General features: G+C 42.5%; 1 protein-coding gene across 2 annotated transcripts in view; it reads left to right on the forward strand.

The window, feature by feature from the left end:
- Positions 1-19,723, forward strand: part of LOC309560100 (leucine-rich repeat and fibronectin type III domain-containing protein 1-like) — a gene marked incomplete at its 3' end in the record, with an annotated part of 327,508 nt that overhangs the window by 182,006 nt on the left and 125,779 nt on the right. For both annotated transcript variants that reach the window (XM_082263629.1, XM_082263630.1), the window contains exon 2: positions 11,918-12,007. The remainder of the gene's footprint in view (positions 1-11,917; positions 12,008-19,723) is intronic.

Raw genomic sequence — 19,723 nt, forward strand, 5'->3', positions numbered from 1 at the left:
CCCCTAATACTTACCTAAGCCTGATCTCGACCCAGCAAAGTGCAGCTCCCCCCTCTGCCCCCCTAGTACTTACCAATACCTGATCTCGATCCAGTGATGTGCAGCTCCCCCATCAGCCCCCCTAATACTTACCTTATCCTGGTCTCAACCCAGCGATGTGTAGCGCCCCCTCAGCCCCCCTAGCACTTACCAACGCCTGATCTCGATCCAGCAATGTGCAGCTCCCCCCTCAGCCCCCCTAATACCCAAGCCTGATCTCGACCCAGCGATGTGCAGCTCCCCTCTCAGCTCTCCCTAATACTTACCTAAGCCTGATCTTGACCCAGCAATGTGCACAAGACCCGAGACTCGCTGCGATGCAGCAGCAGGAGCCATTCAATCACAGCCAGTGAGGCAGGAGCGATGGTGGGGGGGATGTAGTCAGTTCTCTTAGAGATACAGGGAGTCTGCTGTGGAGCGTGCACACATGAGTGCCCCCACAACAAGCAGCTTGCTACGGGGCACTCAGCAAGGGGGAGGGCCAAAAGCGCCGGCGGGGCCCCAAAAAGAGGCGCATCGGAGCTGCTCTATGCAAAACAACTGTACAGGGCAGGTAAGTATGACATGTTTATTTTTTTTTTAAATACATTATTTTCCTTTACAAGCACTTTAACCATTTTTCAGTTGTTTTGCGGACATGCTAAAATCTGCATTTTTTTTTTTTGCTAGAAATGATCATAACCCCACAAAATAAAATTAAATATTTTCTGAAAGCAGAGACCCTAGAGAAAAAAAAGAGATAGATGGATTTTTTTTGCTCAGTTATTTATAAAACTCATATTTTTCAAGAAAAAATATATTAACCACTTGCCGACCGAGTACGGTAGTACTACTGCGGCAAAGTGGTTCGTTATCGTCTGACGACGTAGTATTAACGTCGTCAGACACTCCCGCTTCTGGGCGGGAGTCGGGCCAGGGGAGGAGCAGCGGCGATCGCCGCTGCTCTGCCCCGATCGCCGGGGATCTAGTGTGGAGATCCGCCCGCCTGTGTAAACACAAGCGGGCGGATCTCCATAGTGACAGGGAGTGACAGATCGGACTGTTCAGCATAGCTGGACATCCGATCTGTCCATGACTCACTCAGTCACCTCCCCCCACACACGTCAGTAAGCACCAGGCATACATTAACCCCTCCCTCTCCAATAAAATTAACCCCTTCCCTGCCAGTGTCATTTTTACAGTAACAGTGCATATATATAGCACTGATTACTGCAGTAATGTCACTGGTACCCCCAAAAGTGTCAAAAATGTCAGTCAAGGGTCCGATCTGTCCGCCGCAATGTCGCAGTCCCACAAAAAAAATCGCAGATCGCCGCCATTACGCGTTAAAAAAAAAACACCAAAAATGACAGAAATCTTTCCCTTTGTTAGTAAACGCAATAACTTTTGCGCAAACCAATCAAAATACGCTTATTGCGATTTTTTTTACCAAACATAGGTAGCAGAAAACAAATTGGCCAAAATTTTTTTAAAAAATTGGTTTTTACATCTTTTTTGGGGGGAATTTCATATAAAAAAATGTTAAAAATATTGTTATTTTTTCAAAATAAACCCTCTTTTTTTGTTTATAGCGCAATAAGTAAAAATCGCACAGGTGATCAAATACCACCAAAAGAAAGCTTTGTTTGTGGGAAAAAAGGACGTAAATTTCGTTTGGGTACGGCGTCGCATGACCGCGCAATTGTCAGTTGAAGTCGCACAGCGCCGAATCGCAAAAAGTGGCCTGGACGGAAGACAGCAAAATCCTCCGGTGGTAAAGTGGTTAAAATTAATTTTAGTGCAAATACATTATTATATCCAATTTTTGGATAAAATATAAAATATGGGGTTGTGTTGAGTAAATATATACTAAACATGGCAAGTCTTAAAACTGCACATGCCCATGAATTGATAAAAAATTACGATACCCAAAATTCTCCATAAGCGACACTTTAAAAAATTTACAGGTCATCAGTTTACAGTGAATTGTGAACTATTATTCCGAATTATTGCTCTCACTCCAAACATTTGCCACAATACCTCACCTATGTGGCACAATTGATATTACATACATGTGCTCGCCTTACACTGTGGTTTTTATATAGGGGGTGAGGGGGTGCTTTAAAAAATGTTATTATTTTCATTTATTTTATGTAGTTCTTTTTTTACACTTACATTTTTTTTAAAACTTTAGTGCTATCACAAAGGGGATACAAGCCCCACATGTAAAAGCATGGGCAGATGACAGGTACACTTTATGGAGAAATTGAGGGTCTATTAGACCTCTAATGTCTCCCCTGCGCTCCAATGGGTTTACAAGGGTTCTGGAAAGCGCATAAGGAGCTTTTTTGTTGGTGACACCTTGGCTTTCTTATGACCTTCATCTTTAGGAAACGGCTTGCGGGACTGTCAGCTTTAGGAAAAGGAGCAAGTACAGAGGGACTAAAAATTAGAGGGACTAAAAATTAGAGGGACTAAAAATTAGAACCTATCACTCAGCGCTTATGTGAAACAACTGGTGAAAATTAGTGTTGTGTACCACCAACCGCAGCACCTCACTACTATATATACTGCAGCTACTATATCCGAGATATCTATTAGAAACAGGTGTATAAATGAAACCAACGGTAAAAATATACACTAGCAGCACATTTGAACCAAAATTATAAGGACTGTCAGCTATATTTAACCATTCGGATTCTGAAGATTTTGGACTTTTTCTCCTTAGTAGGAGACACAATTTTGACTTATGTATTTATTTACATGGCACTTCACTGTCTGTTTTTGTCATTTTATTGCTGCACTGTTTATATATATTGTTCTAGAATGTCAAATATCAGGGCATAGTGTACAGCAGCTTTTAGCAATGTGTACCTAAGCGCAGTTTTCATATTTATATATATATATATATATATATATATATATACTTACACACATTCTCTGAATGTCGCGGCCCGTGAAAAGTGAGTGGCCCTGTGGTTTACAATGAACCAGGGCAGAGGCTCAGCACAGGATCCAGAGGACAGCAAAGATCACTGTAGTAGCAGTAATTCTCCAGTTCCACACAGATCAACCAGATATAGAATATGGCTGCTTACTTACATTGGTCCAAGCTAACCCAATGTAACTATGCAAAAAAAATATATATCTTGAATTCAGCCTTAAAGCACAAATAAATGATTGCGTTGAACCCACAAGTGTTTTTTTTTTTTACCACAACTTTTCCTTTATATTGTATCTTGAAATTTACAAATACAGAAATTTAGAAATTGGATGAAGTTTAGCACTGGGAAACACTTTTTGAAAGCTATAAGTGCATTTTCTATACAACTATAGATCAGACCAAAATGAGGGAAAAATGAGGAGGAAGGAGGGAGAGAGGGACTTTGTCCTAAATGAGGGACAGTCCCTCAAAATCAAGGACAGTTGGTAGCTAAGTGTATCTAAAATCAAAGCATTTTTGGATAGGGAGGGAAAGGGTTAGAACCCTTGTCAAGTTTTGAGTGCTGTGCCCTTAGAAGATATACTCTCTATATTTGGTATGGTAACCATTGTCACCAGAAATGAACGTGAGGGAAAATCCAAAATTTGAAGTTGTCCCCAGATTAGAAAAAAAGGGAATTTGCCACTAAATATAATTATTATGGTGACAACTGCTAAAGAGGAAATATTTCTGAACTTTGGAGAGATTTCTTCCCACTTTCTGTTGTGGAAAATGAAGGAAAAAAGGAAAATATAGCTAATGAGATACAAGTAGCAATAAAAAATAAATAAATACATAAAAAAAAAGAATCAAGAGATTTTACCATGCCCTGCTCTTTTCAAAATATTTAAAAATTTTGAGTTTTAGATAAACTCAAGTTTTATATATATTTTTTTTATAATGATCAGGACTTAAAACACAGTAAAACATTAAAATGTTTTCCTTATTTTAGTCTGGTAAATTAGACTATGTATGATTAGTATGCAGTCTTTTATCCAGCCAGAAGATGGCGCTACAGCATAGTTTCCCTTTTTATTCCTTTATTTACCATGGTGTTGTAAAAACATTTTTGCTTTATAGTTTAGCCTGAAATTTACACACAGAACTGCATGAGATATATGAGCAATTCTGGTTAAAGTTTCCACGAAAAAGAGCCTGTGCTTAAAGGTGTAGCAGTACCCCTGGAGGAGTCGCTTGGATATTGGATTGCCCGGGTCTTCCACAGATTACTCCACAGCCAGATACAGAGTATTTTCACACAGCCAGGTGCACACACTCTCCTGCTTGTTATTTTCAATGACCGATCTAGGGGATTTGTTTTTTGTATGATATTTGGAGAACTTGGATAGGAGAAGGGGATTTAGTAGGAGACTTCAAATTAACTATTCACAGGTGAGGACAACTCTCTCAATAGAACGGCACAGATGAGGACAACTCTCACTTAGCCTCACTTGGTTTGAACTGAACAGCAGATCATCTGCTGGACCATGCAGCATTTGTATGGGATAAACAAGTCCCTTTGTAGCTGAAGGGACTCAGTAAACCTTGCCTCTTCAAGACACTAGCCAGTGTCTCCTTTAGCTTGCACCCAACAGCTGACTTCTTGCAGAAGGGGACCTAACAGCACCCAGGGATCCCCTGTGGGGGCTCTGTACTCACAATGCTCCTGAAGCACACACAGCAGTCCTCTTCAGCAGTACCAGATAGGATCAGCGGACATCCTCCCTCAGTTAGCTCTCATAAGGACCATGGGTTGCAACTTCAATGTTTCAGGCCCTCAGGTCAACCACCCGAGACCACATGGCAGCCTGTGCTGGGGAGAGGCAACAACCCCCTCACCACCTGAACCTCTCTCCCTAGAGTTAGACTTGACCCTGAGCCAATGTGTTCCTCAGATTTAAATACAAGTACCCAGCATGCCACATCCCCTTCTAATTGGCCAGGGCTGTACAGACATCCATGCTATCACCTGCTAGGTTCCCACCCACTGTTCAATATTCTCCATAGCTATTGGATCAGTATGAAACATCAAGACAGCATGAGCAGCACCATAGCACACCAAGCCGACCTCACTAAACAATCACAGCTGTCTGTTAAGCAGACAGCACATATATTTACCTGGCTGTTTCCCTGTTAAGCATTTAAGCCAAAAACTATATACACCCACTCTAGCACCCACCTAAGAGGGCGCTATAAAAGGGAGCTAATGCTATTCTACTTTCTGCTTTAGTACTTTGAGAATCCTTTGTCATGTGTTAATTGTTTATTCTAGTAAAATATATATGTCATATTTATATATATATATATATATGTATATACACTGCTCAAAAAAATTAAAGGAACACTTTTTAATCAGAGTATAGCATCAAGTCAATTAAACTCCTGGGATATTGATCTGGTTAGTTAAGTAGCAGAGGGGGTTGTTAATCAGTTTCAACTGCTTTAGTGTAATGAAATTAATAACAGGTGTGCCATTTTGGCAACGAGACAATCTTCAAAACAGGAATGGTTCACAAGTGAAGGTCACTGCATTTTTTTCCCCTTCTCATCTTTTCTGACTATGTTTCACTAGTTTTGCATTTGGCTAAGGTCAGTGTCACTACTGGTAGCATCAGGCAATACCTGAACCCTATAGAGGTTGCACAGGCAGTCCAACTCCTCCAGGATGGCACATCAATAGGTGCCATTGCCAGAAGGTTTGCTGTGTCTCCCAGCAGTCTCAAGAGCATGGAGGAGATTCCAGGAGACAGGCAATTACTCTAGGAGAGCTGGATGGGGCCGCAGAAGGTCCTTAACCCTTCAGCAGGACCGGCATCTGCTCCTTTGTGCAAGGGGGAACAGGGTGAGCACTGCCAGAGCTCTACAAAATGATCTCCAGCAGGCCACTGGTTTGAATGTCTCTGACCAAACAATCAGAAACAGAGTTCGTGAGGGTGGCCTGAGGGCCAACATCCTCTAGTGAGCCCTGTGCTCACTGCCTGACACCATGGCGCTCGATTGGCATTTGCCATTGAACACCAGAATTGGCAGGTCCACTGGCACCCTGTGCTTTTCACAGATGAGAGCAGGTTCACCCTGAGCACATGCAGCAGACGTGAAAGGGTCTGGAGAAGCCATAGAGAACGTTATGCTGCCTGTAACATCGTTCAGCATGACCGGTTTGGTAGTGGGTCAGTGATGGTCTGAGGAGGCAAATCCATGGAGGGACGCACAGATCTCTACAGGCTAGACAATGGCACCCTGACTACTATTAGGTATGGGGATGAAATCCTTAGACCCATTGTCAGACCCTACACTGGTGCAGTGGGTCCTGGGTTCCTCCTGGTGCACGACAATGCCCAGCCTCATGTGGCAAGAGTATAAAGCCAGTTCCTAGAGGAGGAAGGAATTGATACCATTAAATGGCCTCTATGCTCGCCTGACCTAAATCCAATAGAACACCCCTGATACATTATGTTTCGGGGCATCCGATGCCAACAGTTGCACCTCAGTCTTTTCAGGAGCTCAGTGGTGTCCTGATCCAGATCTGGAAGGAAAAACCCAGGACACCATCCGTCATCTCATTGGGAGCATGCCCCGATGTTGTCAGGCCATGCATACAGTACAAGCATGTGGGGGTCATACAAATTACCGAGTACCATTTTGAGCTGCTGCAATTAAATTTCAGCAAAATGGACTAGCCTGCTGCACCATTGGTTCAATTTTTTTTTTTCGGGTGTCTTTGAATTCAGCCCTCTGTAGGTTGATCATTTTCATTTCCATCAAAGATGTGGCATCCTTTCGTTTTTAACACATTACCCAGTCCATATCAGTATAGATATCCAGCATATTTTTCCCCATTGAGATCTGAATTGTTTTCATAGTGTTCCTTAAATTTTTTTGAGCAGTGTATATATATATATATATATATATATATATATATATATATATATAAATATTTAGTCCCAAAACCATTTTAGCTTCCCTGTAACACCTAACCCATAACCCCTCGAAAAAGCAACTACTAACCACATAACAGTACAATGATGCATGATAATTATTGCTATGGGCCCAGAAATCCAGACTACTCTGACAAAGATCCAGGACCATAATTTCACTAGCTTGTTTTCACTAAAATATAGTAAAAAGAAGATTGTTTTTCTTCTGATTGGTCAGGCTGAGCAAAACTAGGGGATTGATTTACTAAAATTAACTCTTAAGTGAGTATTCTTCTCCTCCAATAAATGGTAACCATATATTATAAGAAGAGTCCCCATAGTTAAGTATTTCTACACAATAATGCATTAAAAACAAGTAGTAACTTACATTAAAATTCATAGCTTTCAGCAGGAAATGCCAGAGAGAGCAAACAAAAAGGACTTCTGGCCATGACCGGAAGTGACGTCACCTGGCTCCTCCCAACGTGTTGCGTCACAGATCACGTTACTTCCTCAGGGCTATTTTTTTTAAATAAATTATTGTGTGGAAATACTTCACTATGAGGACTCTTCTTATTATATATGGTTACCATTGATTGGAGGAGCAGAATACTCCCTCCTTGTGGAGAACTTGATTACCATCAAGCGTTGTTAGACTCTCTGAGGTCTTTCTTTGAGGTGAGCTGCTACAGTGCACAGTGGTGGATTGTGATTGACAGATGGGAGTTGAATTGCATTGCATAAGAAGTCATTAACAGCGCATGATTATCATTACTGGATGCTACTCTACCACTTAATCACATTTGGACACTTTATGATTAAATCTATGGACACGTATTGTGATTATTAATGTTTTTATAGACACTTATTTGATCTTCGTGAAATGTTTTTGATATATACTGTATTTGTGTGACTATTATCATTATATATACACAATTTTGGATTTTACAGCCCTGGTTTGAAGTGTGCACAACCTGGTAGGACTATATTCACATTTAATGCTTAGTTTGTTGTTTTATCATTGATTATTTATATATGCACATAATATAAGTTTGCAGCATTAAGGATTTTTACTTTTCATGCAACAACTTTTTTTGACATGTAGTTCAGTGTCATTAAGGTACACCACATTATATATTTTTTTATTTTTCACGTTTGGGGACACATTGCAATGTTGGCAGCTTCCTTTTGATTATTAATATTGATTGCCAATTGGTTAGCTCATAAGTGGTTTGCTTTCTTTATCAATATTATAGAATGGCCTTGGGTTGATTTACTAAAACTGGAGAGTGCAAAATCCTGTGCGGCTGTGCATGGTAGCCAATCAGCATCTAACTCCAGCTTGTTTAATTCAGCTTTGACAAAAAAAATCTGGAAGCTGGTTGGTTCCTACAGTATGCAGAGCTACACCAAATGTTGTTTTTTCCAGTTTTAGTAAAACCCTAACAGTACTGATTCCTCAAGCTGTGTACCATAAAGCTGGCAGTAGGTATACAGTAGGCAGAGTCAAGATTTGCTTACCATTTCAACTGTATCTCTGACCCTAATGGTCAGTTTGAAATGGGTTTTCACTGAAGGTAACTGCTGCTTATATGTCTTTTTTTTTTTTCATCAAATGTCCGTCTGAATTGCTCAAGTTTGACAGGTTTGCGTTAGGCTATGCCGTACACCTGTCTGTCTCCATCTTGTTTGCCAGTTACTATGGCAGCACTAACAGTTTAGTTCATGGACTAATATACCCATACCCATGTTGTATCAGCTGGTGGTGGAAATTTCTCTAGCATGTGCCCCCCTCTCCCCTATGTAGGCTGTTTTGGTTTGACCAGCAGACACCCCTGCCTGAGGGTAGTCTGATTGTGCCTGTGTATCTGAAAGGCCTCCATCTTCTATGGCTCTCCCTCCTACTTTCCAAGTGTCATTTTCTAATACAGGTTTGATTTTAATTGGTTGCTATGGGGCAGCACTAAGACTCCTATGACAGATGTGGATAAATGCAGTAAGATCCAGGGCTGGACTTGCAGACAATAGAAAAGGTCCCTCTAGAAGGACGTCTCTGTGCTCTACTGTTTATTCATATCATTTTTTTATCTTTTTCACTCTGAAGCTTGATCGTCTTGTTTCAGGTATTGATTTTTCTCTGCCAGGGTTTCTTCTTCATGTGAAAGATTATGTAGCATAGCATATAATTTATCTGCTATTAAGAAAAGCCTGGAAATGGATGTTACCGATATTCTTGTATTTCTACTTTAATAATAATAACCATCTTAAAATAGAAGAATTTCCAAGCTTGGAAATACTCACGTCAAATTATTACTATCTATGTGTCTTTAAGGTGTGTTCTCTCTTTTAATTGGTGAGTGGCCTGTTCTCTTTGTTGATGTTTCCTAGTTACTGGTTACCAAATGGGATTTTGGGTTTTATGAGAAAATGCTACCAACTTGAAATACGATTGGCTAGTTTGCCACAACGTTGACAAGATATCTCACTTAACCTCTTTAGAAGAGACTTTTGACATATCTAGTCATGTGGACTCCCATCACTTCTATCATACCATGGACGGGACCTGTCTAAGGTAATGACATAACTGTAAAAAATGTGTTGGCAGAGGCCAAGCAGAGAGAGTGGGTGCTAGTTGTTGACTTCTAAAGACGCGCAGTGAATTAAGGGTAACATGGGACAAGAAATGGCCATATTGGGTGACTTCTCATGGGAATCCTTATTTTGCCCCATAAAGCGCTCTGAGAAGAATGGGTTAATATTTGCTGTCTGTAAACTGGAGAGGCAGTAGATAAAAGCATTGACTAGTCCCATTTCTAGTGCTGACCTGTCCAAACCGGAGGAAACATTCTAGGTTTGGATGAGTTGCCTGGTTTATGACCCTAGAACTTGTGACACCCATCTGCTACGCTGCTTACTGATCATAGGTGCTATAAAGGTCATTCTGTTTTGGTGACAAAAAGTCTCATTCTGCCTATTGATAATCATGTGTCTATCTATCTATCTATCTATCTATCTATCTATCTATCTATCTATCTATCTATCTATCTATCTATCTATCTATCTATCTATCTATCTATCTATCTATCTATCTATCTATCTATCTATCTATCTATCTATCTATCTATCTATCTATCTATCTATCTATCTATCTATCTATCTATCTATCTATCTATCTATCTATCTATCTATCTATCTATCTATCTATCTATCTATCTATCTATCTATCTATCTATCTATCTATCTATCTATCTATCTATCTATCTATCTATCTATCTATCTATCTATCTATCTATCTATCTATCTATCTATCTATCTATCTATCTATCTATCTATCTATCTATCTATCTATCTATCTATCTATCTAGGGCCAGATTAACGTAGGGGCTATTGGAGCTGCAGCTCCAGGCCCCTACCTTTATATAGGCCCCAGGTTGGCCATATTCACTGTTACCGCTCTTCTGTCACTTGTAAACACAGAAGTCTGGCTTCTATGCTCGCTTCCCCAGGCAGCTCCCTCAGAACCTCCCCACACAGCACGAAGGCCGGACAAGGAGGGACAGTTGCCGATGCATGGATGTGTTTATGGGCTTCAGAGACAGCATCCCATGTGGAATTAGGCATGCATGGCTGCACCCTTCCTCCTCTGGGTGCATGCCAAGGCACGGGCCTTAAGGCCCTTCAAAATTCTCAGCACTAAGCCCATGATGCTCTTAATCCGGCCCTGTATCTATCTATCTATCTATCTATCTATCTATCTATCTATCTATCTATCTATCTATCTATCTATCTATCTATCTGTCTATCCAGGGCTTTTTTTTTCAGCAGGAACAAAGGGGGTACCGCACCTCCAGGAATGACTGTATGTAATAATAAGGGGTGCTGGGGTGTGCTTGCAGGGTCTAATGATACTGTTGGGGGATCTGTTCTAGCTGGAAGGGATCTATTTTTTGCGGGGGGGGGCTATTTTTGCTGAGGAGGTCTATTGTTACTGGTTGGGGACCTATTTTGCTGGAGGTGGGTCTTATTTTGCTGGGGGGTCAGTTGCTGAGAGAGATATACTGCTGAGGGAGGGGTCTATTGTTGCAGGTACTGGAGAGTCTATTGATGCTGGCTTTGGGAAGATCTGTTGTTGCTGGGTGGGGAGTTTTGTCGCGGGTGATCCATTGTTGTTAGGGCGATCTATTGTTGCTGGCTGCAGGGGATCTATTTTACTGCTTTCTTGTTATCATTGCCAAATTCCATACAAATTCCACCACAAAATAATACTTTGTTCTGTATTGTGGAGATAAGGGGTGACTCGGAAAGGGGGGGTTCCTGCACCTATTCTCTGAGAAAAAAAGCCCCTGTATCTATCTATCTATCTATCTATCTATCTATCTATCTATCTATCTATCTATCTATCTATCTATCTATCTATCTATCTACCTATCTATCTATCTATCTATCTATCTATCTATCTATCTATCTATCTATCTATCTATCTATCTATCTATCTATCTATCTATCTATCTATCTATCTATCTACCTATCTATCTATCTATCTATCAAAAAAATGCTGCTGTGTGAACTGTATAAGGGGCCATCTGGGGCCATCATAAGGGGCCACATTTTAAGGGTAATTTTATGTTTTATGGAACATTTTTTTCCATGTACTTTTTACAAAATAAAGGTAAAAAGGTGCAAAAATTATTTAAAAGCTGAAAAAAATACAATGCACTTACCAATAATTAATAACGTGTCCAAAATACAATTCTGCAAATTACAAAAATACTTAGGCCGCTATAGTTTAAGGAGCCATCATGAAAACTGTCAGGTATATGCAAGAAGTGGTTTCTTTTTACTGCTGGTTTTGTGTTCACAATATAAAGTTGTCTTTTCTACAATGAAATACAAATGTAAAAAGTTTATTAGATTTTTTTTCTGTGTGCATTGTTAAATAATGTTTGTGACTGCAACAGAGGGACGTTTACAACTCTAATAAAATTCTTTTTGATTTCAGATCCTGCAAAGCTCCCTTGTTGCAATGCATAACATGACAGAAACCGTGAATTGTTAACTTCAAAATGTAACATCCCCAATCTCGTGAGAGGTAGGTATTATTATTTATTGTATTGTTGCAATGTTGAAAAAGTCTTCTGTGGTTTCCAGCAGTGCTTCTTTTTTGTCACTTAATTTTGCTAAAAAAAATACATAATATTGTATGTTTTGTAGTTTATTTTGTCCAGGATGTGCATTATTTTAATTTTTTTTATTGATAATATGTAAGGTAAGCAAGGCCTAGGGTTCCAGGGCATTTAAAACAAATAAATGAGGCTCAGGTAACATTAACTAGGTGTAACCTGATTAGTAAGCAGTTGTTGGTGCCCAGGGATCCTGTGTGACAAGTAGATAAGGATCATTGGTTATCTGTAACAAGTAGAGTGAGGTCTAAGGATCATAAGCAATAATTAGTGAGGCCTGATTTGTGACAAATAGGTGAGGCCTGATTTGTGACAAATAGGTGAGGCCTGATTTGTGACAAATAGGTGAAGCCTGGTTTGTGACAAATAGGTCAGGTTCATTGGTCAGCTGTATGAAGTAGGTGAGGCTTGAACTGTGATAAGTAGATGAGGCCTAGGGATCATCTCCGACTAGTAGATAATGCCCAATCTGTGACAAGTAGTTAAGATCCAGAGGTCATCATCACTGATAAGTAGGTGATGGGCGATGTATTATCAGTAGGTAAGGCCTTGGGATCACCTGTGATGAGTAGGGGTGGAACATAAGTCCCAGCAGTCATCTGTGACAGGTAGGTAAGGCTTGATTTGTGAAAGAAGGTGTTGTTGGTGGGTCCAGGGGTCCTCTATGACATAAAGAGGGGCCCTGATAGTTATATGTAACATATAGGTGAGGCTTTGGAGTCAGCTGTGACAAGTAGGTAAGGCCAAATATGCAACAAGATGGTGAGGCCAAAGGGTCATCTGTAAGAGGTAGGTACGGTCCAATCTGTTATAATCTGGTGGGGTCCAAGGATCATCTGTTGCTGTAAGGTAGGCCCAATCTTTGACAAACAGATGAGGTCCAGGGGTCTTCTGTGACCAGTAGGTGATGGGTGATGTTTTAGAAGTAGTAAACAGCAGCTGAGGCCTGGGAGTCATCTGTGACAAGTAGGCAAGGCCTGGAAGTCATCTGTGACCAGTCACTGAGGCCTGGAAGTCATATATAACCAGTAGGTAAGGCCTGGTAGTCATCTGTGATAAGTAGGTGAGGCCTGGAAGTCATCTGTGATAAGTAGGCAAGGCCTGAAAGTCATCTGTGACCAGTCACTGAGGCCTGGAAGTCATATATAACCAGTAGGTGAGGCCTGGAAGTCATCTGTGACAAGTAGGGGAGATCTGGAAGTCATCTGTGAAAAGTAGGTGAAACCTGAAAGTCATATCTGACATGTAGGTGAGGCCTGGTAGTCATCTGTGATAAGTAGGTGAGGCCTGGAAGTCATCTGTGATAAGTAGGTGATATCTGAAAGTCACCTCTGAAAAGTAGATGAGGTCTGGAAGTCCTCTCAGACAAGTAGGTGAGGCCTGGAAATCATCTGTGACAAGTAGGTAAGGCCTGGAAGTCATCAGTGACAAGTTGGTAAGGCCTGGAAGTCATTGGTGACAAGTAGGTAAGGCCTGGAAGTCATCGGTGACAAGTAGGTAAGGCCTGGAAATCATCTGTGACAAGTAGGTAAAGCCTGGAAGTCATCGGTGACAAGTAGGTAAGGCCTGGAAGTCATCTGTGACAAGTAGGTAAGGCCTGGAAGTCATCTGTGACAAGTAGGTAAGGCCTGGAAGTAATCAGTGACAGGTTGCTGAGGCCCAGGAATTATCTGTGAAATATAGCTAAGGCCAGGAATCATTTGACATCTTAGTTAAAAAAAAAAAAAGGGAATTGCAACTTTACAGGCTACATAGAAGCAGTCGTATATGTTCATGATCCAGATGAGTCTAGTATCCCTACCAAATTCATGTGGATACACACATTTAAGGGCCAAATTAGTTAGAAGCTAGTTCACATGGTTAAAGTGGTTCTAAAAGCTCAAGTTTTTTTACCTTCTTGCATTTAATGCATGAAGGTAACAACCTTCTGTGTGTAGCAGCCCCCCCCCCCAGCACTTACCTGAGCCCCATTATGATCCAGCGATGTGCACAAAGTCTTGACTCCCTGTGGACTCTCCTTCTTCATTGGCTGAGACAGCAGTGGAAGCTATTGGCCAATAAGAAGAGATGGGGGTGGGGCCAAGCCGGGCTCCATGGCTGAATGGACACATAGAGCAGCGGCTCAGGAGCGAGCCTGCTGGGGTGCCCCCACAGCAAGAGGTTTGCTGTGGGGGCACTTGGCAGGATGGTGGAGCCAGGAGAGGAGAATTGGGGCTGCTATTTACCAACTCACTGCACAGCTCAGGTAAGTATAACATGTTTGCTATTTAAAAAAACATAAAAACTTAACTTTAATATCACTTTAATGTTTTTAGTAGTATGAAGAACCTGAAGCAACCAAAAAGAACTCATACAAACATGAAAAACATACATCTCAATGTAGATGTGTCTGAAGGTACTAATAATCTTTTTAGGGGAAACAAAATGTATCTTGTTACAAATAAGACATGTAAGTTTGTATACCTACGCTGTGTGTTAGTCCTGAACCAATAAAAATAAGATTTATTGAATCTGTTATTAAAATCCTAGAGAATGCTTTGATTTTGACAATGTACAGTAGTGGCTAACAAAGTATATCTAAAACCAAATCTATATATATATATATATACATTTATTTGTTATTTTTTTTGATAGCGTAGGGAAGGTTAAGCCCCCGTTCACATAGGGGCGACGCTCGGAGGTCGCGGTGCGAGCAGCGCGCCGCTACCTCGGAGCGGCCGCCACGGACTTCATAACATTGAAGTCTATGGCGGTCGCCTCCGGGTCGCCCCAAAGAAGCTCCGGACCCTTTTTCTAGGTCGGAGCGACTTGTGTCGCTCCTATTAGAACGGGTCCGCAGCTTCCCTATGGGAGGCGACCTGTGAGGCGACCAGGTCGCCTCACAGGTCGCCCTAGTGTGAACCGGCACTAAAACTGCTGTCATTTATTTGTTTTTTTTTTTTAAACCATCTATGGGGTTGATTTACTAAAGGCATATAGGCTAAGCACTTTGGAAGTGCAGTTGCTCCAGAGCTTAGTAAATTTGGGGGAGCTCTGCTGACTTCCATCATCCAATCACGTGCAATCAAAAATGCTGTTTTTTTATTTTCCTTGCATGTAAGTTGGGTGTTCTTTGTAAACTGAAGCTTTATCTCATTTACTAAGCTCTGCAGCAACTGCACTTGCTAAGGTGCTCATTTACTAAAGTCTGTTTGCCTTTAGTAAGTCAACCCCTATGTGTCATTAGGGAGATTTCCCTTCCTGTTCTGTAGTCTCAGCAGGAAATGAGAGGATATGTTTACAATGGAAGGAAAATCTCATTTTAGACAGTCGTCACTATTGGAAGATTTCTCCTCTATTCCTGACCTCAGTCCTGACCTCAACCTGATTGAACACCTTTGGAATGAATTAAAGCGGAGACCAGGACTTCTCGTCCAGCATCATTGCCTGACCTCACAAATGCGCTTCTGGAAGATTGGTCAAACATTCCCATAGACACACTCCTAAACCTTGTGGACAGCCTTCCCAGAAGAGTTAAAGCCATTATAGCTGCAAAGGGTGGGCCAACTCAATATTGAACTCTGTGGACTAAGACTGGGATGCCATTAAAGTTCATGTGTGTGTAAAGGCAGGCGTCCCAATACTTTTGGTAATATAGTGTGTATATTTTATATATATATATATATATATATATATATATATATATATATATACAAACCAACACACACAGAGTTATAATATAAATAAATGTAAAGAAACATTTGATAATTCAAAAACAACATTGACGGTGTCAGTAGGGCAGTGGATGGTGTCAGTAGGGCAGTAGGGCCTGGACAACAAGGAGAATCTGCGCTGAACTGGGTGATTAAGGTGTGCCCAGGCACACCTGGCACACCCCCTGCACACGTTTTTGGTATCAAGCATGCTTTACTGCATATACTGACTGATTTTACTGTTGCGGGTTTAGCAAAACTTTAAATATTTCTTAACAGCTGACTTAGCCATTCTGTCTCACATTTTAGCATACAAATTTTCAAAATCTCTTGTCAGCTTGTCATTTGCTGTCATTACTCCTTTAACCAAATTGGGTAATTTTATAACTATCTCTCATTCTGTTTTATATGGTGGATGGAGAAGAGGTGAGAGAGAGAGAGAGGACAAAGAGAGCGAGAGAAAGGTGTGAAAATGACTTATCCTTCCATTTACTCCTTAGAATTACCTAATGATATATCTGGCCTAGTTTTCATTTGCATTCGGAAGTTGATGAAAAAAAGCAGGCAGCTGAGCCACAGTGTTACAACCATGCAACGTGACCAGGGGCGGCCCGTCCATTGGGGGTGCAGGGGCGCCGCCCCCCTATCCATGCGTCCGGCCCCCTAATCTATATACAGGGTGCCGGACACATTGATTTTTAAGCACGTGATTAGAGCCAGAGGCTCTAATAGGCTTCAAAAAATGGTGGGCTTGGGGCGCAGAGAACTGTGCCCCGAGCCCCCCCCCCCAGTTGTGTGACAATAGCGAATGAATAATCGCTATTGTCACACAGATTCTCCTCCTGGCCAATCAGGAAGCGGGTCCTGAGACTCATTTCCCAATTAGCCGAAAGGAGAAGCCATGCCAAGGGGGATGCCGCCTCTGCTGACTGCCGAGACGCAGGAGACCGAGCGAGGGGGAAGCCACCGCCTCCTCTGCTGACTGCCGAGACGCAGGAGACCGAGCGTGGGGGAAGCCGCCGCCTCCTCTGCTGACTGCCGAGACGCAGGAGACCGAGCGTGGGGGAAGCCGCCGCCTCCTCTGCTGACTGCCGAGACGCAGGAGACCGAGCGTGGGGGAAGCCGCCGCCTCATCTGCTGACTGCCGAGACGCAGGAGACCGAGCGAGGGGGAAGCCGCTGCTGCTGCTGACTGCCAACTGCCCTCCACATGTCCAGGGTGAGTGAGCCGGCGACCGGTGTGCGGGCTGGTGTGGTTGGGGGGGGGGATATGCCGCCACTGAATGTGACCCACTTAAGTCAAAATGCATGCGGTTGCAGCGTGGTGGTGCAGGCTTTATTGGGTTATAACAGGTGGTAATAAGGCAAAATATTACCTCCCAACCACCTGTCAAAGTCCCTCCTAAAAGCAATCCACTGCGGATCGGATTTAAGAGGGCAATACAAGTGCAAATGAGCCTTTCTAAACCAAACAAAAATCAGACATGTTTTCCAGTAAGGCCAGGGTGACACTAATGCGGCCTACCATATTGCATGTTCATTTGTACAGGAATCGCACCGGATTATATATGGCTCAATTCCCACTGGGCCCACACCAAACACGTGCAGGACCCTTTTTTTATGTTTGCACTGGAATCGCACTGCATAGTTGTTTGGACTTGTGATCTGATTTCATACGATTCCACAGTTCGCACTGCGATTTGGGGGTCTGATTAACCTTATATTGATACCTGTAGGGGTTCGCAGAGCTCAGTGTGATCTGCCTGCGATTCTGATGCGGTGCGGGATCCAGCACAGGAATCGCTGGGGTTCCCACATCGCATCAGTGTGAACCCAGCCTTAAATGTACATAAACAATTATATTCAATTATTATCATAATTATAATGTGTGCACCATTGTGAAAAAAACATGTTTTATATTGTGTAGCACTGCCCCCTAGAGGACTGCTGAGAATTACACTTTCTGGATTCCCCTGGGTTACCCTTAGCAACTTATAGCAGATAAACAGCATTCAAAGTTCTTGTCTCAGTCAATAATCAATCCAGGGGATGTTGGTTTTTGTGGATTTATTTAGAACTGGGATGGGAGAAGGGATGAGTAGGATACTCCAACTAGTAACTATGCACAATTCTGGGGACAACTGACTTTAGAATGTGGCAAGGCCGCTGCTTCACCTTGCCACTAAAGTGAAGATAAGATTACTGTTCCCACTTCAATACTCTCTTCAGGGTTAACACAGAGCGGAGACGGAGCTGTCACCTGCCTGCTCAGCGGGGATCAACGGACAGCACAAGTTCTAGTTGACACTTTTCCAATTTGTAGCAAATTTGTGTGGCAAGTCTCTAGCAAGAGCAAACTTGCAGTGGTGAGTCTACAGCAAGAACTTTGCAAGTCTACAGCATGAAAATTCAGCCACAATGACCCCTGTGCAGTGCTGGGAAAAGCTCAACTAGTGCCCAGGGCGAACTGGCCAAATTGCAGCCCCCCCCCCCAAAAAAATCCCCACCCCCAGAAATTGAGCACTAATCTGCATGCTTAGGGGGTAACCCTAACCATAAATTCCCCCTGCTCCCAATAAAATAAATCAGCCCCCTGCTGAAAACACCTTCCCAGCACAAATATTTGCCCCTCCCCCCAACCCCCCAGCTCAAATCCTCCCATTCCCCATATGCCCCCTGCTTAAATCTACCCCCCAAACCCCCCAGTACAAATCCTGTACCCGTCAAATTTCCCCTCTGAGCACAAATCCCCCCTCTCAGAACAAACTCTTCCCAATCCCCCTTCTAGCACAAATACTGACAATCATCCATGCCAGCACATACACCCCCCCCCCAACAAAAAAAAATCCCCCTGTTTTCTAGTACAAACCCCCCAACATGTCCCCCCTAGCACAAATCCCCTCAATTCACTACTCCCAGCACACTTCCCAAAATTTCTCCACTTAGAAGAATTCTTATCCCCTGCAGCCCAATTTCCCTTCCACAAATCCCCCCCCCAACCTCCTTGTGGTGCCCCCCCACCTCACATGATTCCTCAGTGCCCAGGGCAGCCGCCCCTCCTGCCCACCTCTTGTCTTGGCCCTGCCCCTGTGGTGGGATGACTATTGCACAACATAACTCAACCAGAACTTGCAGAAGAATGTTTGCAAAGAAAGTTGATCTGGAGTCATGCAATGCGGACTGACAAGTCCTGACAAGTCTAGCAATAGCTTATCAAGTCATTTTCAATCTTGCAGCACAATTGCTTACTATCTGGGAGGGAACTGTGATTTTTCCTTATTAAAGCGAAGTTCCGGCCAAATTTTTTTTTACCTAAAAATACCTCTAGAATAGTCATTGTTTGTGCATTTAAACAATGATATCCTCTAAACTGTCCCGTTTAGTGTACCTGCAGGATCAATTACTTACCGTGTGAAGTTCTTGTCCAGCGCAGCCATCTGCGGTGTGGGCAACTGAAGCCGCAGTGTCCCCCTTCCTGGATTTCGTGAGGTCCAGAATGCTATACCCTCGTCTCTTCCGGGGCAGGCGCGTCATCCCACAGCTGGGTCATTGCGCATGCCCATATCGCTGTTCTCCATCCATATGCAGAGAATGATGCACTTCCACCGGAAGTGACAAGGGACTCCGGTGCAGGCACATTGACTCCTGGGATTGATGACACTCATCTCCCAGGAGTCAATGCAAAGCAGGAAATGACGTCGGCGGCCGTGGCCGCATAAGGAGGAAGTGGGAGGAAGGGAAGATATTTTTAATTAAAAATAAGGTAAGAGAACATAAAAAATAAAATAGACAATTTGATTTTAGAAAGGGATATAGGTAAGAATGATGCGAAGTGTAAAATTAGGGTGGAATTCCTCTTTAAGTAGGTAACATTAGAAGGGGTAGGAAATCCCAACTGATAATCCTCTATACTCTTGGCAAACAAAAGAAGGAT

The sequence above is a fragment of the Pelophylax lessonae genome (assembly GCF_965119305.1).
Source record: "Pelophylax lessonae genome assembly, chromosome: 7".
In the NCBI taxonomy this organism is placed as follows: Eukaryota; Metazoa; Chordata; class Amphibia; order Anura; family Ranidae; genus Pelophylax; species Pelophylax lessonae.